At 37.9% G+C, this 17665-nt stretch overlaps 1 long non-coding RNA gene across 1 annotated transcript; it reads left to right on the forward strand.

The window, feature by feature from the left end:
* Window positions 1-280: 280 nt before the first annotated feature.
* On the forward strand, window positions 281-15531 carry LOC114160508 (uncharacterized). The gene is made up of 2 exons (XR_003598779.1): window positions 281-325; window positions 15366-15531. It is a non-coding gene; the product is annotated as an uncharacterized LOC114160508 (long non-coding RNA).
* The last annotated feature ends 2134 nt before the right edge of the window (window positions 15532-17665 follow it).

Below are 17665 nucleotides of genomic sequence, written 5' to 3' on the forward strand. Positions count from 1 at the left end.
TAATGCTGTTCAATTTTCTGTAATCAGTACAGAACCTATAAGTACTATCAGTTTTTTTTAACCAACAAACATGGTGGGGCCCAACTGGAACAAGATGGTCTAGCAAGGCCGTTGTCCAGCAAATACTGAATTTCTGACTCCAAAAATGTACTCTTCTCCGGAGGAACACGATAAAAATGCTGACGGATGGGCTGCGCACCTTCCACATCAATGTTATGCTCAATTAAGTTAGTACAAGTTGGAATGTCACTGAACAAGGCATGAAAATCCAGGGTTAGGGTTAGGGTAAGGGTAGGGTTAGGGTAGGGTAAGGGTTAGGATATAGGTTTGAGTGTTTCACTCTTGGATGTACCACTCCCAGCTGTCGTTCTTCCTGGTACTTCCAAGGCAATGCACGCTCACTGGAGATCATACAGCTATCCTGAGTGACAGGTGTTAAGGAAAATGATTATTTAAGTGCTAAAATACTTACAACATGTGTAAAGGTATATTAAGCACTCTTATTTGAAAAACAGGCTGTGTGTGACCCTTTGAGATGGCCCGATCGAGACAAGCAGGCGACTATACAAGGGCCATAAAATTAGCATCTCCATGGAAACGGCAGCTGGAATGTGGGAGGAAGAAACTCCAGGGGAGTCCGCGAGATTTATATCAGGACTTCGGTGCTGGGGACTTTCCCCTGTTTGGTGTGACAGAGAACAGATCACCTTTGAGTTGAACTGTAAGGAGGGGAGTTTCGCGGGTTTCTCTGGGGCCGAAACAGGTCTCTGATTGGTTGAACAACAGAACGCCTTCTTTGCATATATTAAAGTGAGGAAACGCCTAGTCAGTATAAAGTACAATGTAACGCTAATATAGAGAGAGTTTTTTCCATCTTTTCTCCACGTGGGCGCCTTTGTCTGTCTGTGTGTTTCGTGTTTGTCCTTGTGTGTCTGTTGTTATTTTGTGATAAAATGCATATCTCTGTATCTCTGCAGCTTTGTTAACTGATGCATGTGTGGTTTTGTATGAATTAAACTCTGTGATCTGTGACGTCAACACGCCTTGTTTAGTTTCGTTTTACAGCTGGCCGCTGCTCGCCGAGAAGAACCCGGCTGTGTTAAGGAAGAGACGAGCCAAACGTTTTGTTCAAAGTTTTAATAAATAATTCTTCCTTAATAATTGGGAGCTCGTCCGGTCTTGGCGAGGGCGGATCGGTCTGGTTCGGCTCGGCTTCCTGCGGTAAGATACTATTTGCTTACTCTTTGGTAGTCTGTAGCGCTGTGTGGTCGAGCCGGCGTGGATTGTCGTAGCCAGCTGCAGCCACGCGGAGTTTTCGAAGCTGCGGAGGTAGATGGATTGTGTTTCTAAAAGAGCCGGTGAATTAGTGATTGGATTAAAAAATACACGTTAACAAGAGGATCGTGGCGGTTCCAGACGTAGGATTTGCTACCCTATTGTCATAAATGCTGGGTTTTTCTTAACCGTTGTTCTTTTACCCTGAGGTTTATTCTTGTCCTCTAAATTGAAAGGAAATTGTGTATTAAAATTTAGAATGAGTTGTATCACTCGGAGGACTAAGTTTATAAGTTTGGAAATTAATGCAGTTTTTAGCCGGCATTTTATTTTTATTTTTCCCCCGTCTGTCTTTTACGTTCGTCTGAAACCGTGTTTGTGCGCGTGCGCGAGTTCGGGCTGGCTGTGTGTTTGAGCGGAGTGTTAAGTTGTGTGAATAGCGCTGTTTGTGTGAATTTGCATTGATTTTGCTGCGTTTTATTGTGAAGTTATTATGGACACTGTGTTGACAAACGATGCTGTAGACCGTTCAGGTAGTCTGGATCCGCGGGACCAGATTGCTGCTTTAATTAATATGTATGAGCAAGTAGATTTGACGACACGATTACTACAGCTTCAATTAGGTGAAGCTACACTAAAACTGAGAGAGGCTCAAGCTATGCTAACAGCTGCTGCTCGTTTAATTCCTGTTATGCCTCAAGTCCCTGCTGCAGCGGCGCAACCGGCTTCGCACATCTATGTTGCTGGCGTTCAAGGCTGGCGTGGGGGGAGAAGAGGAGCCCCCGCATGGTCGGGTGTGCGAGAAAGAGGTGCACGAGGCAGGACACGCAGGGACAGGTGTTTTTTATTGTGGCGAACTGGGCCACTGGGTTCGACAGTGCCCTCATTATACACCTGGTGCTGCACAAGATGGTGGGTTGCCGGACCTGACACCACGTTATACTTCAAACGCTGCCTTACTTCCGCAACATCCTAGAGGCGAGTTCAGTAAATAATACTACCACTGGATAACGGGAAATGACTGATTGCTGAACAATTTTGACATGTCTCTTTGTGAACGTGCACGATATTTCATACAGGTTCCTGACAACTAGAGTTAAAAATTAATTAAATTAAATCATGAAAAATGTTGACAAAACATTGGCAAATTCCTGAAGCTTCAGTACAATTTAAAAATTAGACTGAAATTTGATAAAATAATGGGGACTGACTGAAACTTTGACTGACTACAAAACTGGCCAGATGTGTTGTGTTTGTGTTGTATGTCTTCGTTTGTGGTGTAATTCATGTTGGTGTGAAAGTGTGTGTCTGAAGATAGGATACCACTTGGTATTTTATGTCATATAAATACAACGGGACTGTAAACAGCACCTCTGTATGTGGATGCAATAAGCAAGAATTTCTCACTTGGATGCCAAGTAGAAGCAGAAATTACCCTGCAGAGTATTTTTTGTGCTGTCTCGTGGTGCTAAATTTCCGGTTTTTAGAACTCCCTATGTGTTAAATTGGACTGAATTATTAATATTAAGCAATGACATCTTGAGAAAATAAAACATCCGAACAAATTGGAAAATTATGGGTTCTATTACAGGATGAAATACATAAATAAAATAAAATTGTGATCACAGGGGATTGTGGAAATGATGTATTGGCAAATTAATAGATAAATACATAAATGATTAGGTGGAGCAATAAAATAAATTAAATAAAAATTTATATAGACTTGAGAACTAAAATAGTGGATAAAAATGTTAATTATTCTTTCTAAGGCTGTGACGGTAGTAGGAACATAGAATAAAATACAATGAGTTACGATAGGACCTTTTTAAATGAGTTGAGGATAAAGAAGAAACAGGAAAGATCTTTAGAGAAACAGGCTCTAACTGTAAGAGGAATTGATCAGATAACAACAAACTGTAGCATGCAGCTCATTCTAGATATTTTCACAATCATCTTTTAAAACTGACCAAAACCTTTAAGATAGATGAATATTATTAAAATCTACAGGACTTATTGAGGATTTAGACAGACTAAATTAGAAGTAACTCTCTTGTTAAATAGAAATTGATTAAATATAGAAAAGTTTGCTAAAATTTACAAGATTTGTTGTTAAAGGATAACATTCCGTTTGGAATAACTTATTGGTTAATGAAAAAAGATCATATGGAACTATTGTAGGGAATCAATATTAAACTGTAATAAGAGATGATTAAATAGTGCCTACAGAAAGACGAGAGGGCTGCAAATAAAATAAGAAAATTAAGAAACATACATTAATTGAACAAAACTGGAAAAAGCGATGAGTATGTTTATTTAGACATGAGAATAATGAAGCCCACGCAGGAGTTGCGACCCCATTCACAGAAGTTCAGCAAGGGAGAACAAGCAACAGCTGAGCTGTAACTTCTACCCCCACTAGATTCAACTAATTAACATGTGAAGCCTCTTTGCATACCACTAATTTTAAGTGCGAAGTAACCTCTGCTCACAGCAGCTCAGCAGACAAGAACAAGCAGCTGTACGGCAAATCATTTTCTCTCCCATCGTTTCAAGTACCTCCTGACGAAATGTCTGAATATAAGTTACAATTTTAGTAGTGGAACGACAAAAGGAAAGAAAAAAAAAAAAAGGTTTTTAAGTTCAAATTTTAAAATTAGAAGAAACTAAAACATATCTGATGCTTTAAGTGCCAAAGCCTACTAAAGTATTAAAAGAATTGGGAGTTCCTCCTGAAATCCTTATTGACTCTCTTTCCTGCCATAAAGTCGGCCCCTCCGAGAAGTGGGGGAGGGGTTTTGTGGTGGGGTGATAGATTTGCTTTGTGCTCTGACAATAGAGATTGCTCAGACTAGTGTAGTGGTTTTAAAATATAAATTGTGAAATATAAAAGTACAAAGGATTTCATTTTTTTTTCTCTAAGGTACATGGAGATTGGCTGTTTAAATTTTGGGGTTTTGTTTGACATTATAGATTATAGAAAGTTGTAGAGAGTCATTATCATCACATAAAGCAGGATTTTGATGCAGTTTGGTTTCCTACATTTAGTGAAACATTTTCTAATGGTTTTCTGTTTTCCCTTCATATTATTTTATATATTGTTTAGGGAATAGTTTAGATTTTTGTCTTTAAATTTGTTTTCATTAGTCTGACTTTTTATTTAGCTATTTGGGTCAGTTCTCTGTCTATTTTGTTAAGTATAACAAATTAATTTCTTTCATTTGTTGATTTGGTAATATTCTGACCAGTATTTGTCAGAATTTATCATTTTTGGATTTTCTTTATTAAGATTATATTTTTAATTTTTTCTTCGACGTCTCTCTGGCTGGTTTATGCGAAACTTTCACAGAGTCTTAATTGGTAAACACGTTTTGTCAAACACTGCTGAAAATTCTTGAGAAGTTTCTACAATGAATTATTTGAAAATCATGAGTGTAAAATTGAATAATGAGCTTTAAAACTGTAATGTGTAATGTTTTGGGTAAATAGTAATCTTGAAGGTTTAAAGCAGGCTACAATAAATTGTTCTGTTTGTTTTGAAAGTTTGCCTGTTAGGACGGGGGCAACATTGAAAATGGGGGGATTTCTCAGCTAAAATGATAACCCTGTTTCAACAACATTTTTATTTCAGGTAATGGAAATGATGTTGCATTAGCAGTTAATGCATCATCAAAGGGGGAGAATATGTTATGGGTTTATTTTTATGGGTTTATTTTGCTTAACTAGAGATTACTGAAATTTATATTACTTAAACAAAAGATTTTTGAAGAACATGTCTGATCTGTGCTACACATAAAAGTGAAAGGAAAATATGGTCTGGTAATATATGTGCTTATTTTAAATGGATTTGAGTTCTTCTCCATTGAAAGATGTTCTGACAATGGGCTAAAGTATTTTGAAACCAATAGAAAAATTTATAGTGATAATGAAGCATATTTTGGTTAATTAACTTGGGAAAAATAATTATAGAAATTAAAAATATTATTGTGTCAGCCATTTTCAGAGCATTAATTTAATGGAGCAAGACTGTTTTAATAAATGTTTTGAACATCTGTTATTGATTAAGTATCACTAATCAGTAGAAGCACTCAGGGGGCCTGAGATGTGGGATTATAATGATTTTTCTAAACTGGATTTTTGTTTTGATTTATATCCATTTAAAACGATTTTGAATAAAACTTTAAATTCGACAAGTAAAAACACCTAGGTAAAAATTGGTAGGTTTTGAAAATGTTTGGATTTGTTAAGTCATACATTGACATTATAATTTCTCCAGGTTTGTCTCTTTTGAATTTTGTTTGAGGAACGTATGTTGAATGTTTTAGACAAAAACAACCAGTAAGATCTAGTCTTCTATAAAAGTAATTTAAACTGGACTGTTTAATTCATATTGATATTCATTTTTTGATGGTGAATGTAAGCTTTACGACTACGATTTTAAGCTTTTGTTATTGTTTTATTTCGTTTGTTTAATCCTATTTTTACAAGATTGGTTTAAGAAAAGATCTGCATTTGTTTAACATTCTGGCAAAACATTACTTTGGACACATGTCTTTTGAAGCAAGTGATTACAAGGTTTTGGCGTTTTCCACCGGATGGAGGTATGATATTAAATAATTGAAACGTAGGTTGAATGGATCACATCCTACGTAGAATGTGCAGAACGAGACAGGTATGAGATCTGCTCACGGTTTTCTACATATAGACTGAACTGGAGTTCAGAGCTCTAAGTCTGACTCTGGAATTTACGGCAAATGCTGTTGTCTTAGAGGGGGTGTGCAGCTGCTTGGAGAAGCGGTTTCACATTTTTTCGAAGATAGCAGCCACAGAGTCACGAGCGGGGAGGATTCACTCGGACACGAATGAATTGAAGATATTTATGTTGAATACACAAATGAATGATGCTTTTGGAGACTCTTAAATCTGCTTTCTCATTTCAGTTTGCAGCTGTGTTCTGGTGCCGTCTGGATGTGATCTCCTTCAAAGTCTGCGTTATTTGATAAAAAGAGTAAGAAGTAATTCTCCTGATGGAAAATGACAAAGCACAAAATTGTTTTTCAGTGAACCCATTGTTTGATTATGATGATATTACAGAATGTTGTAAGTGTGTTTCTGATGCTAATGAAACTTATGTTGAAACGAAATGTCTGTTTTACAAACCGGTGACGGGTCACGTGACAGGATCTACTTTTCTCAGGAAGAGATTTCACCTTCTTTTTGAAACTCACTGTTATATTGGCATAATAATCCAATTTTCAGTGAGCAACGGACGCTCAGGTGGGAAACCTGAGGTTTCCGACCGAAGAAGATCAGGCTACAAGAGGATCATCATTAACTTTTTATTGCGTGTTTTCGTTCGTTGCGAACTCTGGAAAGGACTTTCGTTTCGTTTTTGCGCGCATTTTTTTTGAACATTTCCTGACGAAGACTTCATATTTTTTGAGAGACTGTCGATGGACATTAAAAAAAAAAAAAACAGAAAAAAGACGAGCAGCAGATTGTAATTTTGTGTGTTTTTCATTTTGACACATTGTAATTTTGTGATGAATGTTGTCCTTTAAGTTGCAGAGCATTTCTTATTAATTTTTCTATGTATGTCCCTGTTTTATTTTTGTGTCATACTTTGGGTTTTTGTTTGTTCTGTGTTTTGGTTGTATTATGATGATTTTGTTTTATGATTTTTATTTTTGAAAGGATAAGTCTTTCTTACCCTTCAGTTTTGTGTGAAAAGGGGGACTGCTATATAATCAGCCTACTCATTCTAATTTTTCTATTTTTTGATTTTTCTTATCTCTTTTATCTTTTAGATTACATAGTTTTGTCTCGGTATTAGAAGGCTTACTCAATTTTTATTGAGATCTTTGGTGAAGATCTCAAAAGGGGGATTGTTAAGGAAAATGATTATTTAAGTGCTAAAATACTTACAACATGTGTAAAGGTATATTAAGCACTCTTATTTGAAAAACAGGCTGTGTGTGACCCTTTGAGATGGCCCGATCGAGACAAGCAGGCGACTATACAAGGGCCATAAAATTAGCATCTCCATGGAAACGGCAGCTGGAATGTGGGAGGAAGAAACTCCAGGGGAGTCGGCGAGATTTATATCAGGACTTCGGTGCTGGGGACTTTCCCCTGTTTGGTGTGACAGAGAACAGATCACCTTTGAGTTGAGCTGTAAGGAGGGGAGTTTCGCGGGTTTCTCTGGGGCCGAAACAGGTCTCTGATTGGTTGAACAACAGAACGCCTTCTTTGCATATATTAAAGTGAGGAAACGCCTAGTCAGTATAAAGTACAATGTAACGCTAATATAGAGAGAGTTTTTTTCATCTTTTCTCCACGTGGGCGCCTTTGTCTGTCTGTGTGTTTTGTGTTTGTCCTTGTGTGTCTGTTGTTATTTTGTGATAAAATGCATATCTCTGTATCTCTGCAGCTTTGTTAACTGATGCATGTGTGGTTTTGTATGAATTAAACTCTGTGATCTGTGACGTCAACACGCCTTGTTTAGTTTCGTTTTACAGCTGGCCGCTGCTCGCCGAGAAGAACCCGGCTGTGTTAAGGAAGAGACGAGCCAAACGTTTTGTTCAAAGTTTTAATAAATAATTCTTCCTTAATACAGGGCACTATCTTGTGGAGGTGCATGTGCAAACGGTCACCAATTAGTGAACCTCCTGATTTGTATGTGCTGTGTAAGAGCTGGAAAACTGACTGGCAGATTCCAGTGAGTGCTTATTCACAGTTGAGCCAGGCTCAACCGGAACTGAGTGTCTTATAGGATGGCTTTTGACCCTTGTCTGAACCGATCTCTTACGCCCATAATCCGGCCTACGGTCATCTTGGTTCATCCAAGGTAGTGCACTCTCACTCGAGATCATACAGCTAGCCTGAATGACTGGACACTATCTTATAGGTGTTAATGTGCAATGGTTAGCCAAGTAACCTGGTCTGTGATGTGCTGTATAGGTGTAAAGTGGGTGTCTGTTTAGTGGGACCAGCCCAACCAAACCATGAGTGTATTGTCATGTACTGTATAGGAAAAAATTTTTTTTTGATAAATAAAAGATAAAAAATAAAAATTAAAGTGAAGTTAAAAATAAAACTAAAAAATTAGGTTTAGAGTCCACAATTATAATGCGGTTCAGGGCCAAATTTAATTGGTTAAGTTTAGAATAAAAGTTATAATGAGTTTCAAAATTAATTGGTTGTGTTTTAAGGTTAAGGGTCATAATGAGCTTCAAACATACAAGTTAATTGGTTAGGTTTAGAGTCAAAGGGTATGGTGAGGTTCAAAATCCCAATTAATTAGGTTTAGAGTCAACAGTTAAAGCGAATTTTAAGGCTTAATTTAATTGGTTAGGTTTAGAATCAAAGGTTATGATGAGTTTCCAAGTTTAGCTGGTTATGTTTTAGGGTCAAGGTCATAATAAGGTTAAAAATACCAATTAATTAGTTAGATTATGTAGTTAGAGGATATGGTGAGTTTTTCACTTTCCGATTAATTAATTAGATTTAGAGTCAGCAGTTTTTTTTCAGAACAAGGCCTAAATTAATTGGGTTTAAATAAGGGTTATAGTGAATTTCCAAATTAATTGGTTGTGTTTTAAGATCCAGGGTCATAATGAGCTTCAAAAATACGAGTTAATTGGTTAGATTTAGAGTCAAAGGGTATGGTGAAGTTCAAAATCCCAATTAATCAGGTTTGGAATCAACAGTTAAAGCGAAGTTTAAGGCTTAATTTAATTGGTTAGGTTTAGAATCAAAGGTTATGATGGATTTCCAAGTTTAGCTGGTTATGTATTAGGGTCAAGGGTCATAAAGAATAAATAATAAATAAAATAAAAAGAATATAAAATAAAAATTAAAAATTAATTAGTTAGATTTTAGAGCTAGAAATTATAGTGAAGTTAAAAATTCAAACTAAGAATTCTGTTTAGAGTCAACACTTATATCGAGGTTGAAGACCTAATTTAAATGGTTAGGTTTAGAATCAAAAGTTATGATGAATTCCAAAATTAATTGGTTGTGTTTTAAGGTCAAAGGTCATAATGAGGTTCAAAAATACAAGTTAGTTGGTTAGATTTAGAGTCAAGGGGTATAGTGAAGTTCAAAATCACAATAAGTTAGGTTTGGAGTCAACAGTTATAGCGAAATTCAAGGACTAATTTAATTGGTTAGATTTAAAATCAAAGGTAATGATGAATTTCAAAGTTAGCTGGTTATGCTTTAGGATCAAGGGTCATAATGAGATTCAAAAATAAATTAATTGGTTAGATTTATAGTCAGAGGATATGGTGAATTTTCACCTTTCAAATTAATTACTTAGGTTTAGAATCCGCAGTTTTAGTTAAGGTCCAGGTCTACATTAATTAATTAGGTTTAAGAACAAAGGTTATGGTGAATTTCAAACTTAGTTGGTTATGTTTCAGGGTCCGAAATTATAATTGGGTTCAAAAATAAAAACTAAAACTTAATTGTTTAGGTTTTTAATGCTAAGAAATTATAGTGGAGTTAGAATTCCAATTAAAAAGTTAAGTTTAGAGTTAACAATTATAATAAAGTTCAAGGTCTAATTTTAATTAGTTAGATTTAAAATCAGAGGTTTTGGTGAAATTCAAAGTTCCATTAATTAAGTTTAAAATCAACAATTATAGTAAAGTTCAAGATCTGACTCAGTTGATTAGGTTTAGAGTAAGATAATAGTCAAAGTGTGTATTCCATTAATCCAAGTCATGGAATTAAGAATTAATTGTCCTAGATGGACCCCTCTCATTCAAACCTCTTGGTATAATTGTGTCAAATCTTTTGATCCAAATTTGCTCCTGTAACCATCTCTCCCTCTTAGTCCAATTTGGATTGTGTGCGATAGGTCTGGCCCTAATAGATTCAACCCCATGTATCTGAAAGTGTTTGACAATGGTTGTTTCTGCTTTCCTGTTGTGTTTGATGTTGGATTTGTGTGCACTCAATCTTCTGTGTAGTGTATTTCCTGTTTCACCAATATATTGTATTTTGCATATTTTGCACCAGATTATGTAAATGACATTTTTGTGCTTCCAGGTGATTCTTTTTGGAATGGACCAGCGTCTGTTGGTGTTTCTGCTCCGGAAGAGAGGTACATGGTGTATCTGTGTCGGTCTACGGCAGCGACTGAAATTGGCATGCACCAATATGCCCCTAAGACTCGGGTTTTTCTTAAATGCTGAAATGACCCTCCAATTTTGGGCCTGTGGTAGCTCCTTCTGTAATTGTTCAAAATTTTCTTTAATTATTTTGTGTGTTTTTGTGTGAATTTAGAGAAAGCTCCAATCAGAGGAATAGTGTGTAGATTTTCATTTTGGTTATTTTTATTTTGGGTGGTCCTGATTCCAAAAACTTCCTTCTTTATCTTTTGTAAAATTGTTCTTGTGTATCCCTGTTTTCGTAGTGCCCGAAAAAGTGTCTGTGTGGCTGTATCCCTATCCTGAGTGTTTGAGCAAATTCTGTTGAACCTAATTAATTGTGCTTTGAGAATGCCAATAAATGTGTGTTTGGGGTGAAAGCTGTGCCTGTGTAAAAGTTGGTGTGAGTCTGTGTTTTTAAAATGTACTTTGCTGTCTAGTGTCCCATTCTCCTGAAAATTTTCCCCTTTAAATGTCACAGTGTCCAGGAAAACCACCTGATTGGGGTCCCAAGTCAGTTTGACCCTAATTGATGGATGATGATTATTCAGGATTTCAGTGAAGTTGATCAGATCTTCATAGTTATAGTTCCAAATTCCCCAAATGTCGTCTAAGTATCTATAGTAGGCATCCGGCAGTTTAGTGCATTTTTGAAAGCACTCCCTTTCCCATTTCCCCATGTAAATGTTTGCATAGGCTGGTGAAAATCTTTTGCCCATTGCCGTGCCCTTAATTTGTAAAAACCATTTGTCATCAAATTTGAAGTCATTGTTTTCCAGGTTCAGTCTAAGGAGTTCCAGGATTATATCGTCCGGACGGTTCGGGTTTGGATTCTCCCGGAAACATTCCCTGATTGCTTCCAGGCCCCTGGATGTTTCAATGTTTGTGTATAAGCTCTCCACATCCATTGTGAAGAGGAGACTGTCCTCTGTGACCTTATGGCCCTTGATTTTTTGCAGGAAATCTCCCGTATCCCTGATGTAACTGGGATGCTTCATCGCCAATGGCTTCAAGTAGTGTGTAACTAGTTCCGCGGATCCATAAGACTCACTCCCACAATCCGAGACAATAGGTCTACCTTTGGGAATTCGATTTGGTAATGTCCAATCCTTCAATTGTTTATGTATTTTGGGTAATAGGTAGAAATATCTAGGTCTCGGTGGGCTTGTGCCTAATAAGTATACCAATTGTTTTCTGTTAATGAGTTTTGATTCCTTGAGTTGCGTGAGTAGTCTCCTGATTTCATTTTGGGTTTGTGGGTAGATAGGTCCCTGTAACTCCCTGTAAAATTCTGGGTCCTGGAGTTGTCTCATAGCTTCCGTTCTATAGTCCTCCTTATCCATTATAATGATCGTGGACCCTTTGTCCGCCGGTTTTATTATAATGGAATGTTGTCGTTTTAATTGTTTAAGGGCCTTTTCCTCCTCCATGGTAAGATTGTCATTTACTTTTTCGATAGGAATTTTCTTCACCCCAATTTTGTCTTGTTGTATCAATTCCAAGATTTCCGGTTTGATTTTATAGATAGGAGGTTCCCATTGGGAAGATGAAATGAAGGGGGTTGGAGTTTGCTTATTTGTTGTTCCACTTTTAAAGAAATCTGCCAATTTAATCCTCCGATGGTATTGTTGAATTTGAAATCTGTTCAATTCCCTAATGTTTGGATGTTGATGCGAGGTGGGAACAAATGAGAGTCCTTTGGAGAGGAGTTTGATGTGGTGCTTGCCCAATTGAAATGTAGGTGAGAGGTTGAGAATGCCTTGTTGAATGTTTAACCCTTCCATTTGTGGAGCCATAAGTTGATTTCTTATGGTGTCACCTTCCAATTCCGGAGTTTCGGTCTTACCGTTGGATTCAAACGTGCCAGTACAGTTTAAATGCCGGCACCAGTGTGAAAGAATTTTTCCCCAGTGTCTTTTGTACAGTGTATGTTGTCTTTTTCCGTATGAAAATCAGTGTTCGGTATCGGTGTAATTGTATGATGATGTAATTTGTTACAAGTTGATGTGATAGAGTCATTAATCATGTTCAAATTTTGTCTATGTATGAAATTCAAGTTTGTAGAAAAATTAAGTAGGGGAATATAAATGTCTGCAAATGGAAAAGTATCTTTTGTTGTATTCAACAGGGAACTGAGGAGTTTTATCATTGGGGGCTGGTCTTTGTAGTCTTTGTTATTTATGCCAAAGGATAAAATGATTGATCTAACCTTGTTGGAAGGTTTAGTGTTTCTAATGATGTTCTTTGCATGTTTAAATTGTGCTCCCGGATAAATATCAATTTCTATGTTAGTGTTGGTCGGTGTTGGTATATTTTTGAGGTTTGAATCCCCTATGATTAGAATTGGTTTTGATGGTATAAGATGCCAATTTTTAATTTTGTCCCCAAAGTGGTTATGGATTAAAATGAGAGGTTTTGTTTGTGTACCAAAGGGTTTGAGTGAGGTTCTCAAAACCTCCTCCAGTGTTATTTTGGAATTAGAGGGTGTTTGTGGGCCCAGGGACAATTTGCAAGATCCTTCCCGTATTCCTTTTTGATTATCATTTATTGTTTTTGCAGATTTCCGTAAGTTTAGTTGGGTTGATGGTGGCTGTCGGGTTATTCTTGTTGATTTAGATAAGGAGTCTTTAATTGTTTTCCTGGCCAAAAATAGGGTCATCTGTTTCACTCCTTCTAGATTTTTTTGAATTTTCCTGGTAGCCTCGTTCAGTATTTTTTCTAAATGTATTCTCGGTATTTGTTGAATTTCCGTCCACCGTCTCTTTTCCTCCTCAGTTTCATGTTGGTTAAGTTGTATTTTTTTGTATAAAATAAACATCAGTTGTACCACAAGTTCAATCCATTTTTTGAGTTTGTCTATTTGGTTCGGCATTTTCTATTTACACAAGCCTCTTCAAAAGTTAACTTTTTAAAGATAAAACTATTGTTTCTTGAACTAAATATTAATTCTTTATATATATACAAAGATATAAATGTGTAGAAAACTATATCTGTTTTTTTTCTTTTTTTTTATTTTGTTACCTTTTTTTTTAAAATAGTTTTATTCGCCTTCCCTTAAACCTATATTTTCCTTTAGAAAAATTCTTGGATACAATTGTGTTAATAATAAGGAGTGAGTAGAATTAAATACTAATAGTTAATAAAGGATTATGACTATGAATCAGTCAATTATATCTAAAGAGATCAAAACAATCAAGATTGATAAATTAGTATTATAATAAAACCTGTTAATCAAATCACGGTAAATTAGTATTATGTACAGCCATAGAGAATATATGTATCTTAAATATTTTATTGTGAACTTAATCAAATAGGGATATTTTTTACAGGAATTAATGAACCAATTGTTATGTCACAGATCAATAAAGTTATTCAGACGAATACAAAATATATATAACTTCCAGGTTTATCTTAAACCAGAATATGTATAGTGGTATCAAACACAATTATATGTAATAACCAGAAAAAATTACAGTCATGTATTGAAAGGTAATGTAAAAAAACCTTAAGTAATTTTAATTCAATAAAAAAAACTGAGTGATACAAACAACCTTCACAGTAACCTCAGAAAAGTGGGGGAGATAAAAGAGGTTTATGTATATTTTCGTGGATTAACTAATCCTTATTATTTTACGAAAAAGACTTAAATTATTTTAATTGTTTTTAGTTTAATTTTTTGAGAGAGATATTACCAATTAGCCTATTTTCTCAATATTTTAATAACGTTTTTAACAGCGGTTCGGCGGTACCGTACCGAAGTTAAAACGTAGCTAAGTATCTAAATTTTAGAATCCGCTCATCAGTGGTGTACCGCTGGATCGATGGGTGTTTCGGCCGTGGACAACACCATACACCCTCCCCAGCGGCGGCAACCCGAGGTGATCAAATCCCGGGCCGGATTCTATAGTCAATTGGCAGTTTTTTTTGCTAATTTCGGGTGGGAAAAGTGGTAAACCTAGTTATTTAAGTAATAATTTGCGTAAGTTTTTTGGTTTTAATTACTCAACGATCGTTCCGTAACAGAGGGTAAGTATTTACTTACGTATTCAACCAAGATTGTTACTATTTTTCAACAAAATGTATTTTCTTATGTCCGCTCCCTTCTTTGTTTGTTGCAGCTGTGTATCAACCAACGGTCAAGATCCTTCTGGAAATTTCGAGCGGACGAGCGGGGGATAAAGAGAACAAGAAAGAGAAAGGGGAGGAGAGAGAGCATGCATGCGCCCCAGCATCCGAGCGGCAACGTAATGTTGGGAAATAGAACGATTAATTTTAATCAATTCTTCCTATATAAATATATATAAAAAAAAATTTTATACATATATAAAAATATATATATATACCTACACATAAATATATAAACATATAATAAGAGAAAAGAGAAAAAATATATATTTTTTAAAAATATATATTAAATAGAAATAAAAAAATTTTTATTAAAAAAAAAAATATATATATATATATTAAAAAAAAATCTATCTTTATATATAGGCGTCCTTATAACATTTTTTCTGTAAAAGAAAGATCGAAAAGTATGAATAATTTGTGGGTGTTATGGTGCAAAATAGGTAGGTTTTGTTGTTTGCCGGTGGGTGCAGACAGTGTGCTTGTCCGAAGACACCAGAGATCCAAGCTAGGTGACCGAGGATCTGGCTGATATAGGATGGCGTTTGACCCTTGTCTGAACCGATCTCTTACGCCCATAATCCGGCCTACGGTCATCTTGGTTCATCCAAGGTAGTGCACTCTCACTCGAGATCATACAGCTATCCTGAGTGACAGGGCACTATCTTGTGGAGGTGCATGTGCAAACGGTCACCAATTAGTGAACCTCCTGATTTGTATGTGCTGTGTAAGAGCTGGAAAACTGACTGGCAGATTCCAGTGAGTGCTTATTCACAGTTGAGCCAGGCTCAACCGGAACTGAGTGTCTTATAGGATGAAAACCAGAAAACGCGTTCGGTCAAGCTCAATAACTCAAAAACTATAAGAGGTATGGGGCCCATACTTGGCCTCGAGGGACCCATGGAGGGGACCCAGGTACCCTCCAAGTTTGGTGGCTGTGGCCCCTTCCTATGACATAGCTGCCATTGACTCCCATTCATCAGACGAGTTCGGTCAAGCTCAATAACTCAAAAAGTATAAGTGGCATGTTGATGAAACTTTGTGTATACACCCCATGGACCTACCCACCTTCCCTCCAAGTTTGGTGTCCCTGGCCCCTTCCCTTCCTATAGCTGCCATAGACTCCCATTCATTTTCGAACTCTGGCTAGGATCGTCTTATCGAGCTGGGAGTTGGTTATCCGCGCTCAGCTCCACCCCCAGAGTCCACAGACATTTCATTTTTGACTTGACTGCTGTACTGTGCACACTACATTTTCAGTTCTCTGTCATTCACCACTCGACTGCTGTACTGTTCAGAACATGGAAGGAGCTCAGTGTGACATTGACGAAGTGGGCTCCCTGAATTCCCAGACATTAAGTGATACTGTTTCACAGTATTCCACTCTGTCAGAGTTTTTGGGAGCTGACACTAGACTCTGTTTCCACTCCACTTACGTCAGTGAACCTGAACGTGATCTAACGTTAGGGTTTGACATTGATGGTCTGGTGGTGGAATTAAAGCGTGCCACTGCACTTTTGGCCCCCATCCACTACCTGCTGCTTCCTCATATTCAAACCCACATGCTTCAGGACAGCTATAAGTTCCTGAAAAAGCACATGGACCTCAGACAGTGTACCCCACTGGGCTTAAGTGCCCTTCGAAACAGCTGTGGGTACACTATTGGCTATGTGGATGGTGGTTACCACCTCTCCATAATATTTACGCCCATCTGCTTCAAGGACCCAGACACACGCATGACGAAGAAATCCCTGTTTCGGATTTATTCATGCGAAATGTTCAATTGCATTGTCCATGAATTTCAGAAGTTGCTTAAGGGAGCAAAGGGACAGGATAAAAGAAGGCCTTCCCTGCAGAAACAAATATCAACTAACACTAGTCGATACCACGTTCTGAAGCGAGACCTGTTTTACATCCTCTCCCTTCTTGACAAAGCTATGAAGAACATCGGTGAGAGCCACCTCCTCAAGCCGGCTCTGTACTTAACTGTCTTTGGGCAGAAGGACGAGGAGATTTTGGATGTTACAGACCTGGTAGCTCCTTTGGGTGTTGCCAGTCTCTCTGTCCACACGGCTTGCAAGGCACAGGCCTATCACCCAGACACTCGCCTGCTATTCTCCAGATTTGGTCTGCAGGACATGGTAGGCCCTCGTGGATCCCTTTACTCCATCTTGGGGATCCATGAGGCCACCAATTACCAGACCAATCTGGATCACTGACCACTGAGCCTGCAGCAAACACTTCTGGATGTACTTGGTGCTGAAGGTACCCTGAACTTCCTTCAGTTATATGTGGACTCAGACAGTGTACCCCACTGGGCTTAAGTGCTCTTCGAAACAGCTGTGGGTACACTATTGGCTATGTGGATGGTGGTTACCACCTCTCCATAATATTTACGCCCATCTGCTTCAAGGACCCAGACACACGCATGACACACGCACATGTCCACATACAAATGCCATACAGACATCCTGTTAGTGGTACACTGGCCACCTGCCGCATGTCACATCCTCAATTTCAGCGGGCCCTCATGTCCAGGGCAGTGCAATACATTGATCACGTAGAGGACTTAACAAGAAAGGTGGACATCCAGCTTGGACTTCGCATTGAGCAAGTCCGCAGATTTGAGGAGTACATACCGTCTGAGATTGATCCCAAGGAGTTATTAGGGTAGGGTTAGGGTTAGAGTTAGGGACCCGTCTACCGACCAAGGTCAGGGGGGGATTTATCTAGAACGAAAGTCACTGCGGCCTCCGGCACAGACAGCAGGCTGGGCGGGACCATCCAAGTGCCTGTCTGCGGGGGTACTTGAACAGCGTGCCCCCGCTGGGAGACAGGCACCTCGCTGGTTCAGTGAGATTTTTAAAAGTCAAACCGCCATACCGGGGGTACGTAGCTGCAAAGCTATAAGTGCTGGCGACACTTAGTGCGTTGTTTTGACTCAACTCCAGCCACCTTACCAGGGGCACGAGCTTCCGGGCCGTGGAGGGTGCTTAGGTGTGGGTGCCCAGGTTTGGAGGGTGCGTGAGGTTCTGTGTTTGTCCAGTGTGGTTGTTACAGAGCCGGCTTACAGGGCCAAATTTCAGGCTATTTATAAGCTCAGGGCCCTGTAG

This window comes from Xiphophorus couchianus, chromosome 16, assembly GCF_001444195.1.
Source record: "Xiphophorus couchianus chromosome 16, X_couchianus-1.0, whole genome shotgun sequence".
NCBI classification, from domain to species: domain Eukaryota; kingdom Metazoa; phylum Chordata; class Actinopteri; order Cyprinodontiformes; family Poeciliidae; genus Xiphophorus; species Xiphophorus couchianus.